General features: G+C 40.9%; 1 long non-coding RNA gene across 1 annotated transcript in view; it reads right to left on the bottom strand.

Annotated features, from left to right (window-relative positions):
* The window catches only part of LOC132346611 (uncharacterized), a 148,507-nt gene that overhangs the window by 13,700 nt on the left and 111,257 nt on the right, over positions 1-23,550 (bottom strand). The window contains exon 5 of the long non-coding RNA XR_009496511.1: positions 16,969-17,032. This is a non-coding gene — a long non-coding RNA (uncharacterized lncRNA). The remainder of the gene's footprint in view (positions 1-16,968; positions 17,033-23,550) is intronic.

The raw sequence follows: 23,550 nt of genomic DNA, 5'->3' as shown, positions 1-23,550 counted from the left end.
TAATATTATATCCTTTTTTTTTTTTTGGCAAGGGCCAATAATAATGAGCCATGTAAATATATGTCAGTATAACCTGCAAGATCATCATTGAAGGCAGTATATGCTGAGGTGAGGGCTCAAACATTACCATCTAAAGTTTATTTCTAGAAGTGTTTCTCTGCCCTGAAGACGTCACATCTTTTATAATCAGACAATTAAGATTAAAGTGCAACTCCTCCTGTTCTTTTTGCTACAGTGCCAAATAACTCACTGTTAATTTGTGTTTGACATGTTATTTTTCCTCCTTACTTTTTTTTTCCTATTTCAACTGTGTTACTGTAAACATTTCTTTCATTGTGAGCACTTTTGAATATTTTAAAAGTAGAGAGACTATAAATAATACATACATAAATGCATTAAGGATAAATGTAGTGTCAAACTTAAGTCTGGAGAGGGTTGCCTATCACAGTCTCGAAGACTCTGATAAAGTATCGTTTGATAGGGGTTGTACAGAACTACAGGAATTAGGGCCAATCTATCTTCAACCATGCAAGATAAATTCACTCCTAAGACTAGACTCATAAACACTTAGGAATTCTTAAGAACCCGGAAAATTCCTTCCAAACATATATGAGTGCAATGAATATACACATTCACTCCCTAGCAACCAAGACCATAGAAATCCATTGAGGTCTTCTATGTACAGAAAGAAAAGAAGGTAAAATAAAATATTTGAGTACACTCAAATGTGAATTCAGATAGAGACCTCTGCTTGCACCAGTTCCTTCTTCAAAGCAATATCGTAATGTCCATTTTCCTTATATGTGCCTTGAGGGCTCACAGAAAGGGCATATGTCCTACTATTTTTAAAATAATTTCAAGGACTTCAGATGGTAGCGAAAAAAAAAAAAAAAAAACCAAACTAATTGTATAAAGATAAAGCCTCCAGAGAGTTTTTGTTGATATTGCCTTCATGGAAGAGGAGTTTAAGACACAGTGATTATTAAAACAGGAAAACTCATCCACGCTCTCATTAAAGTAGATAACAAAATGATTTTGCTTAGAGCAACAAATGTGAAATCTCTTAATTTTCTTCCTAAACCATGTGACTCTTTAGCAGCTTAGATAAAAGAAGCAGTTAGAGCAGATGAGCATCAGATCTTCCGTTAATGCAAAGCAAATTGAATTCCAGAGAATCTTGGTTCTTTCAAGTTGGCTGAGGGTGCCACAGTTCAATACAAAAACCATTATACTTACTTACCACACTACAAAGTCCTCCAAATCATTTATAAGGGCTAAGCCCTAACGAATGGCCCCAAGCTTGCCTGCTTCATTGCCAATAAATCCAAGCCCTCCTCAGACATTATTGAATTGTTCTGGCAGTCATACACACTGCATGTCTTCTTTCTCCTCTGTTTTCAAACTTTATAGTCAACTTTTCTAGTTAATATTTTTTTTTCCTTTTCTTTACCTACAACAACCCTCATTCTGGCCACAATGTTCACATTTCTACAATGCTAGGTGCATGCACTGGGGTCGAAGCATGTTACCCTGCAATCAAAAATGGTCTGTTGGGAAAATCCAGTGATAGATCCTAATAGAATTCCACTAACTTCTCTTCATTTCACACCTGGAAAACTCTCCATCAGAATGATTTAAGATTTCACTCCATCCTGAGCATGAGTGCTATAGGCCTCGTTCTCTGCTCTAGTGCCAGGAGAATGGACATGCCTGGAGCACTTTCATTTCCACTTACCCAAGCTAACCAACCAGAATACCAAAAGTAATCCAAATAGAGCAGGGGTCCCCAGCCTCCAGGCCGAGGACAGGTACCTCCCGTCAGATCACAGTGGCATTAGATTGGAAATGAAGTGCATAATAAATGGAATGTGCTGGAACCATCCTGAAATCACCCCCCGCCCCGACCGCCCCCTGGTCTGTGGGAAAATTGTCTTCCATGGAAATCAGTCCCTGGTGCCAAAAAGTTTGGGGACCTCTGAAATAGAGGATAACCCACAAAACATCTACATTTAGTTTTGGGGATTTTTATAAAATTCTTCCTATCATAAAATATTATTTTAAATTCAAATGTCATAGTTCTTAAAGGGACATCTAATGGTATGGAAGCATACTGACTGCAACAGCACAGTTCGGATTCTGGCCATCACAAATCTTTGAAGGGAGATACAGCTGCTATACTGGATTACCCGGGTCAACTTGGTATTACTGCACCTGCTTAAGGCTTGGGATTACATTTCCCTGTATTCTTCTTCTATGCCACTTTGGGTTAGGGCTGGTCACTGAGATGAATTCACATGAGATTCTTAGGGTGATCAAGCACTCTGGTTTGCCTAGGATAGAAGGGTTGTCATGGATATAGGACTTTCACTGCTAAAACTGGGGAGATTTTGAGCAAACCAGGATGTTGGTGACCCTTGGTTAGAAAAACGGAAGTGATGCCATGATCATTACTCTTGGGAAATTGTGGGGACGGAAGTGATGATGAAATGCAGGGGTTTCAGCAGGCTCAGCTTGTCCCTGTTCCTCTCCTCTCCTGATTCCAGTGAAGTCCATTCAACCTCTGGCCCCTGATTCCTATAGGTCAAATCCAGCAGAAGATGCCTGACTGCAAACTCATAGAGGTAGCATTCCGACTGGGGCAAGGGTGGGCATAGGCAGCAATTTCTAGAGAGACAACTGCTCCTCCAGGTCTTCCCACAGGCACCCCTCCTGTGCTTCTACTCCAGTAGGCAGATAGAAGTAATGTTCCCTATGTTTCCACAAGCTCTGACTTACGCAAGTGCACCAGCACTCCAAACAGCACTAGTTACTGTTTGATCCCCTCTCACCTCCTAAAGTTCACTTCCCAGTTTCTCCTCCTTCTAGATAATTTATCCCCATAATATTTGTAAGGGCTCAGCTTCCTGACTGAACTCTGCCTGACCCACCTGAGTACTGAGTGACCGTGATCGGGTACCAAGCAATCACCATTGAGGAGTCAGAAGCATCAATCAGGAGCCTAATGACACAATCAACAACAGTAACTAAATGTAGCTGCTTTTTCCTCAAAGAAGTTAATCCCACCTCTTCCTTTGTCTCCAGTTTTTCTTTTCCATAAAACTCATTCCCTTTAATTTTAGCATTTATCACAAGTTCTGAATTTTGTATCTATTTGTGTGATTATTAATTTAATGCCTGTGCCTCCTTATTGCCCACTGAAGGCTGGAATCACATTTGTGTTTCTCAATACCGTGTCCAGAGACTGCAAAATGCCTGGCACATAGTAGGTGCACAATAAACTACAATGAATATGTTTAAATGAATAAATTTAAGGAACTGCAATTTGAAATCTAGGACACTAGATTTATTCTTTAAGTATTAACCACAATATGCATCTTGAAAGAAGGAAACAAACAATTCTCCAGCTCTAAATATTGAGAGCCTTTTTACATTCCATCAGTAACATAACCCATGACCAGGTAAATACTTGTCTTCTTTATTTCTCCCCACAAAGAGAATCAATTACAAACTTCTCTGTTAATCCCCTAAGTACAATGTGGAGTCCATTAAGGGCTCAGAAGTTAGTAACCCTGGAATAGAGTGATGTTTATACTATTAAATGAATAATGGCTCCATATTGTCTTGAAGAGGAGAAATTTCCTGGGTTGCCATTTGGTTTGTTTGTTGGTTGGTTTTAAATCATTTAACAGGTCAAAAAGATGCTCTGCTTGGCATGAATACTAATGTTCCAACAAGAGTACAGCGGAGCAGTGGGCTGCAGTAAAAGTTAGTAACAATTTGCTTTCTGGCTGTCACTTTGGGATTTTGCCTTCAGTAAAGTTTTGGAAGTTCACTGTAATACTGTAGCGTTAACGTGTATTAAGTGGACTTAAAATGCTATCTATTCCCCAGTCAAGAAGACACTGGGTAAATTTGCCAGTCCATCCAAAACATGCCTCTACAATGAGAAATGCAATTCTGGAGGCCAAATATTTGCTAAGTTCAGTTTCTATTTCATTTTTAGAACCAGTCCATTTTGGATATATCGCTCATACCTTCTTAAAACCAACATTCATAAATACTTTCCAAGTATTAGCCAGAAGTAGAGTTTTCCCACCGTATCCTAGGATCCATGCATTCACCCAATCTCCAAGATCTCTCCCCTCTCATCTAAAGTCCCAGGAGAGGTAGGTGGACATGCAGGATGCTAACAGAGACGCTACAAGAATCTCAACAAACAAGCCAAATTCAGCAGTCACCACATTTTCTTTACTAAGACAAGGAAGTTAGTCTCAGAAAGTTATCAACATCCCATGATGATGAGGTCTATGAAGCAACCACTGAGTCTTAGAGGAAGGGTGACCCCCTGAGGGGCAATCCAAACACCACATAGCTGGAGACATAAGTAAAGAGAGGGACACATGTATAATTTTCTTTCAGAATAAAAAGTGTGACGATGAAAGCAGTACTTCTCAGGTCGGTGCTCTCAGCGCCAAGGGTAACCTACTCTGTGTGAACACCAAGTCACTTCGGGGCATGGAGGCAGGGAGGACAAAAAGATGCAGCAAGTGGCAATTTGGCAAAGTTGTGTTTGTTTTATGGTTACCCAGCACCTGGACCACTTTGCTAGACTAAGTCCTGGTCACACCTGCCTCATATAGTAGAAACCAGGACGGAACCAGAAAGCCTCCGTTTTCCTGCTCCTGGCAGCTAGGTTTCTGGTCTATTACCTCACCTCGGCCAATCAGATGTTCCTGCCTGGGATACTGGATCATAACAGAGTAAAAAATAAAATGTGGGGACAGTTGAGAAATTGTTCAGTAGGAAAGCAGAGTGGTGCCAGGACTGTAAGCCACGGAGTGGAACCTGAGGTCCAAGGGCAGTGGCAGTGAATGCCCAGTGCCAGGGCAGCATCTGAACCCATTCATTCCAAGGCAGGACTTGTTTCAAACAGGGCTCTGTTCCAGGCTGTCCTTCCAAATGCCTCACCAGTCTTAGTCCCTGCTCTTCTTCCAAATCTGGTTCTCCAGCCCTCACTGGATTCAGAGATAATATATTCCTCATGTTTGATTTTACCAGAGCAGATTTGTGACTTTGCAGTCTGGCAGTGGCAGTTACAGAGGGGCAGGGAAAAAAAAAATCTAGAGAAGATAAATGAGGTCCAGCACTGGCTTAACTGCTTGATGGCTCTGTGGCCTTAGGCAAGTCAATCCCTTCATGAGAGGTCAACTTGCTTATTCTATCATAAAAGCACATTGTTTCCATGTTACTCTCTCCATCCATCCCACCTTCCTCCTCACCCCCCTGTATCCACAAGTGTGTTCTTTATGTCTGCATCTCCATTGCTGCCCTGCAAATAGTTCATCAGTAACATCTTTTTAGATTTCTATGTATGTGTTAATATATGTTTTTCTCTTTCTGACTTACTTCACTCTATGTAATAGGCTCTAAGTTCATCACCTCATTAGAACTGACTCAAATGCATTCCTTTTATGACTGAGTAATATTCCATTTTATATACTACAGCTGCTTTTGCCATTCATCTGCTGATGTACATCTAGGTTGCTTCCAAGTCCTAGCTATTGTAAACAGTGCTGCAATGAGCATGATGGCAATGGGGTGGGAGTTGGAAGGGAGGTTCAAGAGGGAGAGGACATATGTATACCTATGATTCATGTTGCTATGTGGCAGAAACCAATACAATATTGTAAAGCAATTTTCCTTCAATTAAAATACATTTTTAAAAAAGCACATTGGACTAGATAGTTCTGCTGCTACTATTAGTGCCACCTTTTGTTCAGTACATTGTTATTGATGACAAAGTTGATATCTTTAAAGTTCTCCAATGAATTAATTCAATTTAACAAATCTGTGGAACACATATTCTGTGCCAGGCAGCATGCTAAATGCTGGAAATACAACAGTGACTAAATAATCCATGGTTTCTGTCTTCTTGGAGCCCACTAGGAGGACACAACAATTGCCAGCCTGTTACCATGGGGTAGGGCAAGCATTTTGCTCTGATAAGGACATAGTGTTCTTAGACAACAATGAATGGAGCCCTACTCAGACTTTGGCAATCAAGGGAGTTTCCCCAGAAATTGTGACTTCCAAGCTTCTCTGGCAAGAACTGAAGGATGAGTTAGAAAGAGTGAGGAAGGGATTTCCCTGGTGGTCCAGTGGTTAAGAATCCACCTGCCAATGCAGGGGACACAGGTACGATCCCTTCTCTGGGAAGATCTCACATTCCTTGGGGCAACTAGGCCCATGAGCCACAACAACTGAAGCCCACATGTGTGAAGGAAGACACTGCAATGAGAGGCCCACACGGCACGATAAAGAGCGGCCGCTGCTCACTGCAGTTATAGAAAGCCCCCACACAGCAATGAAAACCCAGCACAACTAAAAATAAACTAATAAAACTTAAAAGAAAAGAAAGCATGGGGGAGATAAATCAGTCCCTACCTAAGGGACAACACTGGCATCAATGGTCACGAGGAACTAAGCTGGGGTCATGGTCAATGGGATGAAGATATGATACTAATGATGTTAAAGCAGTAAGCAGGTACTAGATCAGACTGTACTAGGCAGACCATACGTGGGTTTTATTCTAAAAACTAGAACAATGTTTAGAGATTCAAATCTTTTCCCTCTCTTTCCCCCTTCCCTCCTTCCTTTCACAGAGGCAAGAAAGTAAACAAATGTGTTTTAAAATGATTTGCAGCAACAAGGGTTGAATGAAAACATATTTTCAGAGTTAACCAGAAAATTAAATTAAATTGCCCATACCTTCAGACTCTGGTTCCCTGAAGTTTCTCTGATAGTAGTGTTGAATCTGTTCCTTGGGAAACACACATCTGGCCCTCACTACTAAGCTTCTCAGCACGGCAGAAAACTCACCTTTCTGCTCACACTTGAGTTATCTGATGCAGATTTTCAAAAATGACTCATAGGTTACAAAGGCATGAAACTGACAAGGAAACCCGCTGAACAAAGCAATTCCAACACAAGCTTCTCTGGGCTCCCTGGACCATCTTTCACCCAGAGAGTGCTCCATTTGAACAAACACATACTCATGCTTTGATCCTCAGAGCAGATAAGAGTTTTGTTACTAGAGAAGCAGAAGTAGTTTCATTAAGAGTTAATTTTTCCAGTTTCCCCCACAATGTGCTCTTCAGAAGGGCCTGGAACCCCTGCTGCTGCTAAGTCACGTCAGTCATGTCCGACTCTGTGCGACCCCATAGACGGCAGCCCACCAGGCTCCCCCGTCCCTGGGATTCTCCAGGCAAGAACACTGGAGTGGGTTGCCACTTCCTTCTCCAATGCATGAAAGTGAAAAGTGAAAGTGAAGTCGCTCAGTCGTGTCCGACTCTTCGCGATCCCATGGGCTGCAGCCTACCAGGCTCCTCCGTCCATGGGATTTTCCAGGCAAGAGTACTGGAGCCCCTAAATCCACTCTAAGTTAATTGATCTCAGTGTTCTTAGATTTCCTCGTTACTCATTGAGTTGTCTTCTTGACAACAAGACAGTCTATCCACAACCCTCCCAACATCTGACGCTCAGAACCACACCCCGGTAAGACCTGAACTGGCTCAGTACTACAGCACAGCTGTCTCCTTAGCCCTGGACTCTGCCTTTCTAGTGATGGAGCTGGCTTGTTCTGGCGTTTTTGACATTCACATCACACTGTGGACTCCCACTGAGCCTGCTGTCAATGAAATCTCTAAAGCTTCATCCCAAGGATTGCAGTTGAGCCACTTCTCCCCCACCTCGTGTACAATTTGACTTCTGAACCCAAGTGCAGGACCCTCCATTTATCCCTATTAAATTTCATCTTGTTAGATTCAGGCTATTGTTCCAGGCTGTCGAAATCATTTTAGATCTTGGCCCTGTCGGCTGTCTCCCTCTTTGCTTTATGCCATCTGCAAATTTGATCAGCGTGCTTCCCATGCTTTCATCTAAGTCATCAGTGGGAAGGTTGGGGAGCACGGGAGCAAGGACGTGACCCTCGAGGTCACTGGAGATTGCTCTGCAGGTCATTGGTGATCAGTCAATCAGCATTCATGGAGTCCTGTCTTTTTACCCAGGTTCCAGTTCACTGAGCTATATCATCGCCCAGCCCACATTTGTCCATCAAGTTCACCACAGCGTCAGGGGCTACTTTGTCAAATGTCTTGCTGATATCCAGATACACCTTGCTAGATCATACCTTGATTTAATAATGTAGGGATACTGGATACAGAAAATCTATGAGCACTACTGAAAACATTGGTAAACACTGTGTTTGTAGAGCTGGGTTTTTATGACAGGGTAGTTGACTATTAGAAAATGAGTTCCTTAGAGCTAGCAACTCTGCTTTGTCTGTCTGCTCACAGCTGTTTTTTCCAGCACCTAGGGCGGTGGCTAATGACAGGAGATACTCAAATAACTATAAAGTTACCTCATCAATGAACATATCAGTAGCTTGGGGTTAGCTGTCACCTAACCAATTCAAAAAGTAAAGCATTTGTGGATTTCTAAATGAAGAAATAATAAGATAGGATGTGGGATCTATTTCCTGTCATCCAGACTAGGGTTTGGCAAACTATAGCCCATAAACCAAATCAGGCCTACTGCTGGGTTTTGTAAATAAAGTGTTTTTCAGAACATAGACGTGTTCATGAACTAACATGTTGTCTGTTTATGGCTGCTGTTATGCTATCACAGCGGAGCCCAATATTTGTGACACAACTGTGTGGTCCATAAGGCTAAAAATACTAACTTTCTGGCTTCATACAGAAAAAGTTTGCTGACCACTTACCTAAGGAATTAAATCTAAACTTCTGATATCTAAGACTCTCCATAGTCTAACTTTTTGCTAATTTTCTTTCTTACTGATCAGGATTAATGCTCTGGAAAAAATATTCCCAAACATATCATGCCTATTATTTTCTGTGCTTTTTCCCCACTGTTATATATAATCAGACTGTCCTGTCCTCCTATCTAGGTCTTTTTCAACGTTGCACGTCTACACACATAAGAAGTAAAGAGGTGAAAGCTGCTCAGTCGTGTCCAGCTCTTTGCAACCCCAGGCTCCTCTTTCCATGGGATTCTCTAGGCAAGAATACTTGAGTGGGTAGCACCCCAGGCTCCTCTTTCCATGGGATTCTCTAGGCAAGAATACTTGAGTGGGTAGCCATTCCCTTCTCCAGGAGATCTTTCCAACACAGGGATCGAACCCTGGTCTCCCACACTGCAGGCAGATTCTTTACCATCTGAGCCACCAGGAAAGAACTGTATGCAAAATAAACACAACAGGGTAGCAAACCTTTGCTGAAGTCTACTATAGACTGAGCACTATATTAGACTCTTTATAATTATCTTCACAATACTAGTATGTAGCTCTTTTTTTTTTCCTTTCTATTGAGAAACCCGAGGAATTAAGCAACTTATCCAGTGATTCATAGAGAATAGAAGGTTTGGCTAAAGTTTGAGTTAAGGTTTGTCAGAATTCCCTTATAATTTGGCTTGGTTTTGCTCATTGCTTGTTCATAAATAAGCCACTTTACAAAAGGGGAGATGGAACATATCCAAATTTCCAAAAATCTTGATTTGGGGATTGGATAATCAAATCAATCTTTTTTAGATCTTTCATTGATGTTTAAGTCAGCCAAAGTCAATTTTATTTTGAAAAGCCATTAACTAGCATGACTTTAAACAATAAAATCAATTCAGAAACTATTCATTCAGTTAAAATCTGAGATAGCAATATTAAGGCAATTGTGTTTGAACTACGATCCTAAGAATAGTCCATTCATATCCCTAAATCATACTGTGCTCTTCACTCGGACAGCTCGCATCCCATCTGCCAATGCACAGATGGGCTGGTCTGTGCACACGCGCTTCCCTTTGCGTGCTGTATGTAATAGCAACAATGACGAACCTTGTGTGTTAGGAACCTCGCATGCAACCCAGTTCTCCCTCACAGGATCTTCGGACAGGAGGGAAAGCGACCGGTATTATCTAATCACAGCTTCTATTTATGTCTCTCCTCTTCAAATCACTTCTCTAGCCCAGGCCAGTTCTTTTCCTTCCACTAATAACTAGATTTGAGATTTCCCTTAAGATCATATTTCATCAGCTCCTGGCACATCTCTTCTGCTGCTAATGCCACGCTGATCTGCTTTGGCAAGTTTCCAGATCTTCTTTTATCACCTTAGTGACTACATCCTAGCCAGGCTTTTCTCTCTATCCCTGACCCTTCCATATGCCCCTTTCCCCCACAAGCTTCAACATCAACTACCTGGCCAGATTTAATTTCTTATCCATGTCTATTTAAGCAGGCACTAAAACAAAAATAGTATTTCCCTGGAAGGAGCTTCCATTCCCCATGGCCAAACTTAGCACAGCTCTCACCATCAGGAAGAGCTTTCCAGGGTTAGGCTGAATCCCTTGGGTGGGCCTAAAGAAACAGTGAGACAGATGCAGAGAAAGGGGTGGGGGAAAGTCTTATAGGAAAGCACGTTTTGGATCTTCAGTGTATTTTGTTAAATAAACACCACAGGGTAATTTGGTATTTATAGAAGGATAATACTCAACCTTAAAGATGATAGGGTATCAGCAGAATTTAATTATTCCCTCAGGTCTCTGCTGTACAAGCAAGTATTCATGTGACAATTTGGGTGGCTCCTTTTATATGGTACTTCTTCTCTCTTCCCCTGAAGGCCCTATAGAGATGGCTTGTGAACGGTGATGGGTGCACATCGCGGATAGAAACCATCTCCCAGACACACCAGTTCTCAGCAAAAGGGAATCTGTGTCAGCTTCATGTGCTTAGCCAAGGGGCACTAGAGAGAACTGACCAGAAGGCCAGTGTTACAGGGTACCAATCTCTGCCAGCACAGACCATCTTAAGTTTCTTAAGAGTGAGGGCTTCTGAAAGAAGACTCCACAACCTAAAGCTCCCTTCTCCTGATACTGGACTATTTGATGGGGACCAAAAGGATGCTAAAGGTACGCCAAATTCTCTCTCTCCCTAACAGGGAAATACCAGAAGAACATCTGCAGATTCTCAGAAACCCTTGGGATCCTTTCTGGGCTAGAAGACTCCTTAGTTGAAGGACTGGAAAAGAGCTGCAGCCTTGGCAGGCACACACTCTTCTGTCTGAGGTCTCTAGTATCTGACTCCAATTAAGGATCCACAAGCAAGGCTGCCTAGGATGCTGCAATCTGGATGGAGCCTGCTCGAGTCAGAGTTTCAGTAGACATCCCACACCACATTCACCCTGGACACTTCCTCCCGAGGAGCGCCACCGTTTTTGAGTGGATTCGCAATGACTATGCTGTTCTATCTGCTTCCCCAAAATAGTTGCAGTACTGTAGTTCCGTGGAAAGTTGCTTACGTTTAATTTCTTAAGTAGGTCAAGAAATAGAACTCTTCTAGGGATGATGCAAGTTCTGGACAAATTAGCATGGTATTTCTTTGAGAATTATAATTCATAGGGTTAGGAATTTAAGATTTGTAAACTAGACCAGTGACTTCACATACTGGGTCACAGTTTTCCCAATGGAAAGATAATGGGGTGTGGGGGAGTGAAATGACTGAACACTAGACAAGGGACTCTTCTTCCTACAGCTCCTATCCCTAGCAACTGCCTTCCTGCAACTTCTTTGCTGAAAAGCACCACCATGCCTCTAGTGACTGAACACACTCAAAATGGTCCTTCATGTTCTTCTTTGCCCAAGTACCACCTCAAATCAAAGCAACAGCTACAAGCTATTGACCTGTGTATCTCTTGTGTTTCCCCCCACCTCACTACCTGCAAAGCTTCTGCCTTGATAGCCAGTTCCTTACCATGGCCTCCTGGTTGGATACAGTGGCCACCCTCTGTCTCATCACAATTTATCTACTCTCCTTACCCAAGTCCTAAATATGTTAACACTTCAAATCCACATCACAGAGAAAAACCATGACTTCTCTTATATACAAACCTTCCCATGGTATTTCTCTGCTTTAAATAATTCAAATTCATTTTTATAGCTATAAAATAAAGTCCAAGTACTTCCTCAGCTCCAGTGCTCCCTGTATCCCCAGCATCTAGCTAACTTATATGTGATTTGCACTCTGGGAAGGAGATTTTATATATATATATATATATATATATATATATATATACACACACACACACACACACACACATTTCATCATATACCTATACACACACACACTTAACTTTATGGACAATCAGGTACATTTTTATTCTTTTTTTTTAATTGTTCAAGTTTTTACATTTTATTTTTAGTTTAGTATACTTGCTTTATCGTGTTGTTAGTTTCTATTATACAGGGAAATGAATCAGCCATACATATATCCCCTCCCTCTTGGACCGCCTTCCCCTTCAGGTCACCACAGGCCCTGAGTATAGCTCCCTGTGCTACACAGTAGGTTCTCATCGGTTATCTATTTTATGCACAGTATCAGAAGTGTATATGTGTCGATCCCAACCTCCCAGTTGCTCCAACCCCCCTTCCCCCTCAGTATCCATAGATTTGTTCTCTATGGCTGTATCTCTAAACTGAACATTCAGATTTACATTAATTGTAGATTCACATGCAGTTTTAAGAAATACTACAGAGAGACCTTCTATACCCTTTACAGTTTCCCCCAATGGTGATATCTTGCACAACTGGAGTACAAAAAGAAATCACAATCAAAATACTGGCAGTAACATAGCCAAGACACAGGGTATTTCTATCAGCACAGGGATGCTTTTATTGTTCTTTAATAGACACACCTGGGCTTCTCAGGTGATGCTAGTGGTAAAGGATCCACCAGCTAGTGCAGGCAGCATAAGAGACGTGTGTTCCACCCCTGGGTTGGAAAGATTCCCTGGAGGAGGGCATGGCAACCTGCTCCAGTATTCTTACCTAAAGAATCACATGGACAGAGGAGCCTGGCGGACTATAGGGTCAGAAAGAGTCAAACATGAATAAAGTGACACGGCACACACGCACAGCCATACCTAACTCTCATCCTTCTGTTCACCAACCTTTGTCTCTAATTTCTAGGCACTACTAATCTGTTCTCCATTCTTAAATTTTGTAAATTTAACAGTGTTATAGAAATAAAATCATACAGTATACAACCTTTTGGAATCTTTTTTCATAAAGCACAATTCTCTGGAGATTAATCCAAAGTATTGCACATATCAATAGCTAGTTCCTTTTTATTGCTGAGATGTATTCCACAGGATGGATATGCCATCAATTTGTAAATCATACATTTGGTGAAGGACATCTAGGTTGTTTCCAAATTTTGGCTATTGCAAATAAAACTGCTATGCACATCCTTGTATGAGTGTTAACGTAAATTTTAATTTCTCTGGGGTAATTGTCCCCCAGTGCAATTTCTAAGCTGTATAAGAGTTGCACGTTTAGTTTTATAAGCAACTGCTAAACCGTTTTCCTGAGTGGTTGGACTATATTATATTGACATTAGCAATATATGAGTAAACCAGTTTCCCTACAGCACTGCCAGCATTTGGTATAATCACTATTTTTCTTTTTCCTACTAGCTATTCTATTTTTGGCATTTTTAAAAAACATTTTAATTGGAGGATAGTAGCTTTACAGATTGTGTTGGCTTCTGCCATACCACAGCATGAATCAGTCCTAAAGCATACATATGTCCCCTTCCTCTTGCATTTCCCTGCTACCCTCGACCCCATCCCATCCCTCTAGGTTGTCACAGAGCACCAGGTTGAGCTCCCTGTGTTATACAGAAACTTCCCATTAGCTATCTATTTTACATGTGGTAGTGTGCATGTTTCAATGCCACTTTTTCAGCTTGTCCCACCCTCTCCGTCCCTAACTGTGTTGACAAGTCTCTTCTCTAAATCTACGTCTCTAGTACTGCTCTGCAAACGGGTTCATCAGAATCATGCGTATGTAGTAATATCTCCCTGTGAATTTGTGTTTTCCTAACGGTAAATACTGGTGAATAATCTTTTCTCATGCTTGTTATTTTATATCTTCTTTGATAAAATATCTGTTCATGTCGTTTGCTCATAGTTTTCTTTAGATTTTAACTAATGAGTTGTGAGTTATTTATACACTAAATAACAAATCTTTAAGGATATGTGGTTTGCAAATATTTTCTCCCAGACTGTAGCTTATCTTTTAATCCTGTTAACAGGGGCTTTTTTTTTTTTTTTCCACAAAACAAAATTAATTTTTGATGTGATCTAATGATCAATTTTTGATGCAATCTAATCAATTTTTCCTTTTATGAATTGTGATTTGGGGTCACATCTAAGAGTTCACGGAGAAGGCAATGGCACCCCACTCCAGTACTCTTGCCTGGAAAATCCCATGGATGGAGGAGCTTGGAAGGCTGCAGTCCATGGGGTCACTGAGGGTCGGACACGACTGAGTGACTTCACTTTCACTTTTCACTTTCATGCATTGGAGAAGGAAATGGCAGCCCACTCCAGTGTTCTTGCCTGGAGAATCCCAGGGACAGGGGAGCCTGGTGGGCTGCCGTCTATGGGGTCGCACAGAGTCGGACACCACTGAAGTGACTTAGCAGCAGCAGCAGCAGCTAAGAGTTCATGTCTATCCCTAGATTTCAAAAATTATCTATTATTTTTCTAAAAGCTTTATAGCTTTACAGTTTACATTTAAGTCCATGATCCATTTTTCTTTTTTTTTTTTTTTAATAAGATGTGAAGTTTGGATCAAAGTCCTTCTATTCTTTTTCCTTCGTCCTTTTCTTTTTTAGGCCAATGGACGCCCAATTACCTAAGCATCACTTGTGGACAAAGCATAGCAGGTACTTTTGAATGGTAGCCTCTCCATGTACCCTTTGCCTTTGGCTCTCTCAGGTGAGGCCTCTGGTCTCTGACTTTCTAGATGTCTTGCCTCCTCCCTGTTCACCCAGACTTCCAAGAGTCTTCACTGGGGCCTTCTATCAAGGCTATGGTGTCTGGAACACCCCAACTGCTTGGTATGTCTTCAAAGAAAAAGGAAGTACCATCCACAGGGGCAGGACTGTACATCTTAAAAAACCTTCAAGAATTTCAGCAAGAATTATTCTCTGTACAGCTTGCTTGCTTGCCTTCTTTCCCACCCTCTTTGCACAACCTTGACCTCAAAGAACTAAAGAGATACCACCGTTGTTTATATATGACAACTTACTTGCAGAAACAGGAGTTTTAATCTAACATGTCTGGATTTCCCTGGACTTGATTCCCCAATTTCACAGTACATCACACTGTGTTCTGGTTCCTTGTTTACTATTTTAGTTTAAGGCTACCATATTGAAAGAATTTGTCATGCTCGGATATCTGTCCCCCATAATAAGCCAAGACTTGTTTGTGGGCTAATGGAAGAGAATATACGAAACCACCTGCGCTCTCTTCTGCCTTCTGCATATCCTAATGTATCATATATGTCTCAGCTGTACTCACAGAATACAAACAACCCTCATTTAAAATCATTTAAGCTTGTGAGCTTGAGGTAACATTTCCACATAAGGATGTCAAGAGCCATTCCTTCCCCGACATTCTTGAAGGAAACAGTTTAAGCCGAGATACCACGTGGAGACAAGGTGATTATTCAGACAATCCTCTGGGATTTCTTGGTCTGGCCATAGCACTATTCAGTCCCTTAGGCTGTAAAAACATGGCCTCTGAGGTCAATCTTGAATCAGTCTATGCTTTTCTCTGGCTTTATTTCACTAAACCCTGGATGTGGTAGAGCACAGAGCTGAGAGGGCTCTTAATCCATGGGTTCATTTTAATGGGCCCTGGTATTTCTGTCTCTGTCCATTCTGATTCAATGTCAGTATCATCAATGAATTTGATCATACTTTCCCTAAGGCGTTTTAAGCAAATTGGACATTTTTTTTAAATAACAAAAAGCTGACAAATGAAATGTTTAAAAATAGGCATGGTGCTGATTCTGAGAATGTGTCTGGAGTAGGTGTATAAAGAGTGGAATAGTCTCTGTCAGGCTTTTTTTTTTTTTATGCTTTTCCATGACCTTAAACATTCTATAGCTATTAAGAGGTGCCATTCTTCATTTTTCAAGCTTTTCAAACACTTTTTAGTGCAACTATGTGGATGATTCTGCTGTGGGTGCTAGGCGGGTGGACGAAGGTAAATATATAAGATAGTTCTCATCCCTTACTTTTCAACCTCTTGAGACTTTTACTGCTTAGCACTTTTTCTAGGAGGTCTCCTCCTGCTCACTATTACACACAATTGTTGTCTTCTTCAATCCCTGCATAAATTTGTGCTCATAACAATTATGTGGCTTATGCAAAAGCTTTTCTGGAAACCCTCTTATACAATGTTTATGTGGCATTAGTGAAACCTTGTATTGTTATTTAGCATCCCTGGTAGAATTTCTATCTCAGTCTTCCTCCCCCAACCCCTGTCAATCACAAATTCTCCATAAGCACAGGGTAGTTTTAGTTCCTCTACAACTGACAATATGAATTTGAGTTGTAAAAAGTTTTATCTGCATTGACTAGCTGGTCAATCTTTCAGTTAGTTCATTCTATCTTCTTAATTTATTTTGTATCACTGGAAGTTAAACAACTTTGTTTCCAAAGCCAGCTGGAAGCTAGTAACAAAACAGAAATTCAGAGCCCCAGTGAAAGGCCTTCACAGTGCATCACTTGGTTACATCAGCCTCTCAAGCTTTCAAAATGATATGACCTATTTAAAAATATTTAGCAATTTCCATTGCACTTAATTGTACTTTCTGGCATTTTGTAAGGAAACTGCCACAGTCACAGTAAGTTTTTTCAGTGTTGCCTCATAAATATAATCTTGTAAAAGCATTAAAAGTAATCGTTGGGGATCCAAATTTACACTTAAATCAATAGAGTAAAACGCTACCAATGCAAATTATTTAACTGAGGTGCAAATCAGATAAACTGTCATCTCTAATATAGAGCTAAGTTTTCATTTATTTAGGCAATAAAAGAAAATCATCACAACTTACCCTGCTGCCTGGCCCATGGATAGTTTCTCCAAACCTAGTGATAAGATGGATCCCAGCATCCAAACTGTTAAAATTTGAAGATAAAGTATGAATCTTAGAATCAAGAAATCATTGCATATTATTCTGGCTCCTCGGTAATGCTCCAGACAGGAGTGTGAAAAACCACACCACCAATTAATTCTGGTAGAAAATAAAGTACAGAAATTTCCTGACAGTTGCCCTTGCAAATAGTCCCATCCTTATTTATATAGAAAATATTTATATTTAAATAGTGTTTAGATAGAAAACACCCAAGTAAAATACTTTCAATAATTGTGCCAAAAACACTTTCCTCTGTTCCAGGGCCCATTTGTGTTTTCTCTGCTACGTGTAAATTTTGTCACGTTTTAAAATTATATGAAACCACGTAGTGCGGTGGAATAAGCAGTAGTTTTGGAGAATGGAGTTGAGAAAAAAACAAACCCTGAGTTTGTATAGGATGGGTACCTCTTTCCAGCTCTGTGCATTTATTTATTTCTCTGGGCTCTGCCCCCTCAAGTATAAAATGAAGATTTTAAAAAGCCTACCTGGAAGGGGCATTGTAAGTTCTGCAAAACATTTGGTATAGAACAGAGCTCAAAACATAATAGCTACTCCATAAATGGTAGTTTAAGATAATATGTATTCCCTCGCATCCATTTTTTTTTTAAATCACTAGCTCTAGTATGAAAGTGAAAGTGTTGGTCACTCAGTTATGTCTGACTCTTTGTGACCCCATGGACTGCAGCCTACCAGGTTCTCTGTCCATGGGATTCTCCAGGAAAGAATACTGGAGTGGGTTGTCATTCCCTTCTCCAGAGGATCTTCCCAACCCAGGAACTGAACTCAGATGTCCAGCATTGCAGGCAGATTCTTTGCCACTGAGCCCCCAACAAAGCCCAGATCTAGTATAAGAATAGTAATTTGATTTGATATTGTAGCACAATAGCCAACGATAGCTAAGTTAAAGACATCTTTTTGAGCATGTATTTTAATTGGCTGAGTAACAGAATTAAGCTTGAATGATCATCGGTCTATGTAAAGTCTCACCCACAAATCATAATGAGGGATGTACTTCTTCACGTGTTACATGTATTTGCTTTCTCACAGCCATCCCAAGTTCCCTGGAGAGATAAGGCCAGTTAACAGCCCCAGGAGGAGGACAAGAAAGTGCACCAGGAGGGTCTCCTAACATTGTCTGTCCTTACCAGACACCTCCCCGGTCAGTAGACATTTGTTTCTGGGGGCAAGGGAGGGTGCATGAATAGAGGACTGAAATGAACAGAAGTCACCAATAGCACATGAGAACATACCTAAAAATGCACATCCACATCTGTATCAATGTTCCTTTTCCCTCTTACATTAAAGGACTTAATACTATCCCAGCGTAAAGCCAATTCCTTCATCTGTTATTACATTTCTTTTTGGCTGTGCAGGGTCTTCGTTGCTGCACAAAGGCTTTCTCTAGTTGCTGCAAACAGGGGCTACTCTTGGTTCCTGGGTGTGGGCTTCTCATGACAATGGCTTCTCTTGTTGCAGAGCACAGGCTCTAAGCCTATGGGTTTCAACTCTGCAGCATGTGGAATTTTCCCAGACCAGTGAGTGAACCCATCTCTCCTGCACTGGCAGGCAGACTCTCAACCACTGGCCCACCGGGGAAATCCCTCTTCCCCTGTGTGTTGATTCTTTATTATGGTGCCCATCTCTCAGCTTATATAACCCATATATATGATTATGCATGGTATCTACTTTTTCCACGAGAGCCTTTAACATCTTAAATTATAATAATTTTAGATTCTTTCCTGATGAATCCAACATCTCTGTCATATCTGAGTCTGGTTGTGAAAATTATTTGTCTCCAGAGAAGGTGTTATTTTGCCTTCTGACCTGGCTTGTAATTTTTGGTTGAAAGCCAGGGTTGTTTAGGGTAATAGGTACTACAGTAAATAGGCCTTTGGTGTGAGGACTATGATAATCTGGCTAGGAGGTGGGCTCTGATTAATACTCACTGTCGCTAGAGACAACAGATGCTTCAAATTCCTCTTATAAGATTGTTTTCTCCTCCCTCTCAGCTTGGGGTCTTCCCCATGTCCTCCTTAGACAGTCTGTGTCCTGCCGCTTTCTCTCCTGTAACCCGCTGCCACTAGGCTCCTCTGGTGCCTGGGTAAGGCATGGGGGAAGGGAACATTCTGCGCTCAGTCTTTAGTGGGCCTAAATCCTGGGTGTGGACGTCAGGAGCCTGTCTGTCCCTCCTAAGATAGACTTTTCGCCGCTGTGCCCTGATCTCTTTTCAGCTACACAACATGTTCAGTCTAATTCTTTCAAGCCCTTTCCCCTATGGATCAAGCTTTATTTTTCTCTTAGGCAAGAAGGCTGGGACAGGAGGCCATGAGGTGGGGTTCCCTTCCTGGAGCTGGAATAAGGTTTCAGAATTGCCCTCTGGCCAAGTCCTTCAACTGGGAGATTAGTCCTTTCCTTGGGAGAAGCGTCCTGGAGGGTTTACCATGGCTGCCCTTCCTTCCCTCATCCCTGACTTGCCAAGACTACATGAGGAGCTTTCTCAGATCCTCCCCATGAGAAACTGGGGGGTGACAGGGGGTTTTCCTGCAGGAAAACCCTGAGAAACTATGAGGAGCTTCTCACTCTCATGTTAGCCTGATTTGGACGGCAGGAATTTGACAAAAAGAAGCAGGGTAGCGTTCTTACCAGCTTAGGGTCCCAGCGGCATCCACTCCAGGTTAGAAGATCTCAGGTAAGGAACCTCTCCAGATACACCTGACTCTATTTCAGGGCGGGTGGCTAGCGCAACAAGGTTAGGTCTGATTGGACCTCACCCTGCAACTGTAAGTCTCTGATTGGTCCAAGAAAGTCATTAATTTTCAGCTTGCACAGCATTTGCTCATTCTAAGGACATGAGTGTGTGCCTGCTCCCTCCGTGGTGTCCGACACTTTGCCACCACCAAGGACATGAGCCATGAGTGCTAAATGCTTAACATACCAAAGCTGAGACCAGAAATCTCTCCTCCGTGTTTTGAATCTTGTCCATCTTGCCTTCTCAGAACCTGACCCCAAACCATTTGTTTCTAATCACGACTATGCACTGGAATCTCCTGAAAAGCTTTCACCCTTGCTATTTACTGGGCTTCACCAGCCCCCACCCAACCACCACCTAGAGGGTCTGATTTAATTAGTTTGAGGCTGAAAGCAATTGCCAAATGAACGTACACTTTTCAGGTGAGAGTTATTTTTTCAAAACCTGAAAGCTGATCACATCAGTCCATCTGCTTAAAACACTCCAGTGGTTGCACATTACATTGTTCTTTTGAAAAAGAAAAAAAAAATTCCTTATGTGGTTTACAAAATTCTGTACAGTCTGAGCCCTGCCTAACTCACCACCACCCACCCCCACATCAGTTTTTCATACTGGCCCTTTTTTACTTGGTTAAAATGCCTGTGTTCCCTCTCACTACATTCATTCATTCCACACATACTATTGAACATCTACAGGGGCCTAGGCAGTGATTGAAGGTATAGAATATATAGCAAAGACCAAAAATAAGAAATTAAAAAAAAAAAGAACTAATTGCCTGCGCATATGGAGCTTAGATTTTTGTAGCTGGGAATATAGATACTAAACAAACAATGTTGTCGCTCAAGACCTAAAATTAAAAACGCTGTTAAGTTTAGGCACAGTGTTGCACAGCAAATCTCTGGAATTTATTTATCTTACATAACTGAAACTTTATTCCCATGAATAGTAACTCGTCATTTCTGCCTTCCTCCAGCCCCTGGCAGCTACCATGCTCCTGTCTGTTTCTATGAGTTTGACTATTTTAGACACCTCATATGCATGGAATCATGCAGTATTTTTGTTCTGTGATTGGCTTCTTTCACTTAGCATAATATCTTCCAGGTTCATCTGTGCTGTCACATATGGCAGGATGTATAAGGCTGAGTAATAGTCCACTGTATGTATATACCACATGTTTATCTATTTATCTGTTTATGGACATACAAGCTGATCTTGGCTCTTGTGAATAATGCTGCAATGAACATAGGAGCACAGATATCTCTTCGAGATCCTGATTTTGATAATTTTGGATATATACCCAAAAGTGGGATTGCTAGATTGTATGGTAGTTCTACTTTTAGTTTTTCAAGGAGCATCCATACTGTTTTCCACAGTGGCTTCACCGATTCACATTCCTGCCAACAGTGTACAGGTTCTAATACCTCCACATCCTCACCAACTCTTATCTTGTGTTGTTTTGATAACACCCTTCACATCAGAAGATACAGCAAGCACAGAGGCCCAGCAAGGACGCCAGAGTAGCTGCAGCAAATGGAATGCAATTTAGAGAAGCTAGGTTAGAGATCATAGAGAGATCATCAGGGAGACAAAATCACCAAGGGACATGTAGGAAATGGGGAGGATTTTATACATTATTCTGGGTGAGATGGAGCTGGTAGTCATCAGGTGATTTTGAGCAAAGCAGTGACATGATCTAAATCAGGGTTTTTTAAAATGTTACTCTGGCTTCTGTGTGGTTAACAGCCTGTAAGACTATAACAGGACAAGGAAATAAGAATGAAGTTAAGCACTCATAATAATTGATGAAAGCTGATAATGTCTTTAATTGGGTTGGTAGAAGAGAAGGTGGTACAAAGTGGTCAGTTTATGAACATATTTTGAAGGTTAGCAAAGACAACTTTCAGGTGCTCTTAATGGAAAATTTGGGTAAAAATGAGGAATTATTCTGTGTGTTGAGGACTAAGCAACAGCATGAATGAAGTTAATTTTTCTGAGCAGAAAATATTTTCCTGGGGGGTGAGCAAGAAAATGGTTTTGGGATGAGACCAAGAATTAAGATTTAACATAGGGTAAGTTTGAGATGTCTAACAAACTTCAAATGAGCAATTTCAATAAGATAGTGAGATTTCTGATTCTGGAAGTCAGGAGGGAAATGTAGCCAGAGATAAAGAATTTTTGCATAATATTTAAAAGCATGATACCAGATGAGGTCAACCTGGAAGTGACTGTGGAGAATTGAAGATGTACCAGGTCTGAACACTGTTGCCCTCCAAAATGTTATGGGAAGAATATGAGATGAGTAAATAAAAGAACATGAAGAAGTAGCAGCCAGATTAAATCTACTAGAAGAAGATTAAAGAGTGTTAGGTCCTGACACCAAGAGGAGTCAAGAAAAAAAAAGCAAGGTCAAATGCTGGGCATGCTGCTGCTGCTGTTGCTAAGTCGCTTCAGTCATGTCCAACTCTGTGCGACCCCATAGACGGCAGCCCACCAGACTCCCCCATCCCTGGGATTCTCCAGGCAAGAACACTGGAGTGGGTTGCCATTTCCTTCTCCAATGCATGAAAGTGAAAAATGAAAGTGAAGTCGCTCAGTCGTGTCTGACTCTTAGCGACCCCATGGACTGCAGCCTACCAGGCTCCTCCGTCCATGGGATTTTCCAGGCAAGAGTACTGGAGTGGGGTGCCATTGCCTTCTCCAATGCTGGGCATAGACAAGTTAAAAAACAAACAAAGAAAAAGGGCTGAGAAATGACTATTGAATCTGTCAATATGGAGGCCATTAATGACCCTTGTGAGAGCAGGGTTAGTAGAATGGAGGGGCCTTGGGTGGGATTAAAAGACAAAGAGGATTTTTTGATGATGGCCATTCTGAACGGTGTTGAGGTGATACCTCATTTTAGTTTTGATTTGCATTTCTCTAATAATGAGCAATGTTGAGTGTTTTTTCATGTTGGCCATCTGTATGTCTTCACAACATTGTATAGCAGTTATACTCTAGTTAAAAATAAATAAATAAACAGACAAAGAGGAGTTCTGCTGTTGCTAAGGGTAAAGTCATTTGTATCAGACACACTTCCCTGGGCAATAATTATAAACTCTATATAAAATATGAACTACATAAACATAAAGTGGAGAGAACCCAAATTAGGTTTTCTTCCCAACTAAAATGCAAAGAAAAAGAAGATATGGATAGAGGAAGAAATGATAAAAAAACTTTTAAGAAACATATCAAGCAATTACAAATGAAAAGATGTTATAAAGATCCTGATTCAAACAAACTGCCAAAAAGGACAAGAAAATCAAGAAATTTAAAGCAATGATATGTGATGATATTAAAATCGTAATTGTTCTAAAATCTTAATTGTTCTACTCTTAATTGTGTAACTATGGTAATTCAGTTACATTTTTTTAAAAGTGCCGTTATCTTTTAGAACTTGTAAAATATTTATGAATTAAGTGATCTAGTATGGTGTTTAATATTTGCTTTGAATTAAAATAAAGCAATACAGGGGTATAATTAAAATATGACTGGTCCTGAATTGATAATTGCTGAGGTAGCATGTTGCATGGTGGGTACATAGCATCCATTATATAATTCTCTCTATTGTTGTATATGTTTATGTTCTATAATAAAATGAATTTTAAGAATGAAGACAAATCCAACTTTTCAAACAAAAGAACTAGTGAAATGATGTCCCAAATACTTAACTATTGTCTGCTTAAAAAGAAACAGTTCCTTCAGTGCTTTAA

This window comes from Bos taurus, chromosome 11 (genome assembly GCF_002263795.3).
Source record: "Bos taurus isolate L1 Dominette 01449 registration number 42190680 breed Hereford chromosome 11, ARS-UCD2.0, whole genome shotgun sequence".
NCBI lineage: Eukaryota > Metazoa > Chordata > Mammalia > Artiodactyla > Bovidae > Bos > Bos taurus.
This window is presented reverse-complemented; position numbering and strand designations above follow the sequence as displayed.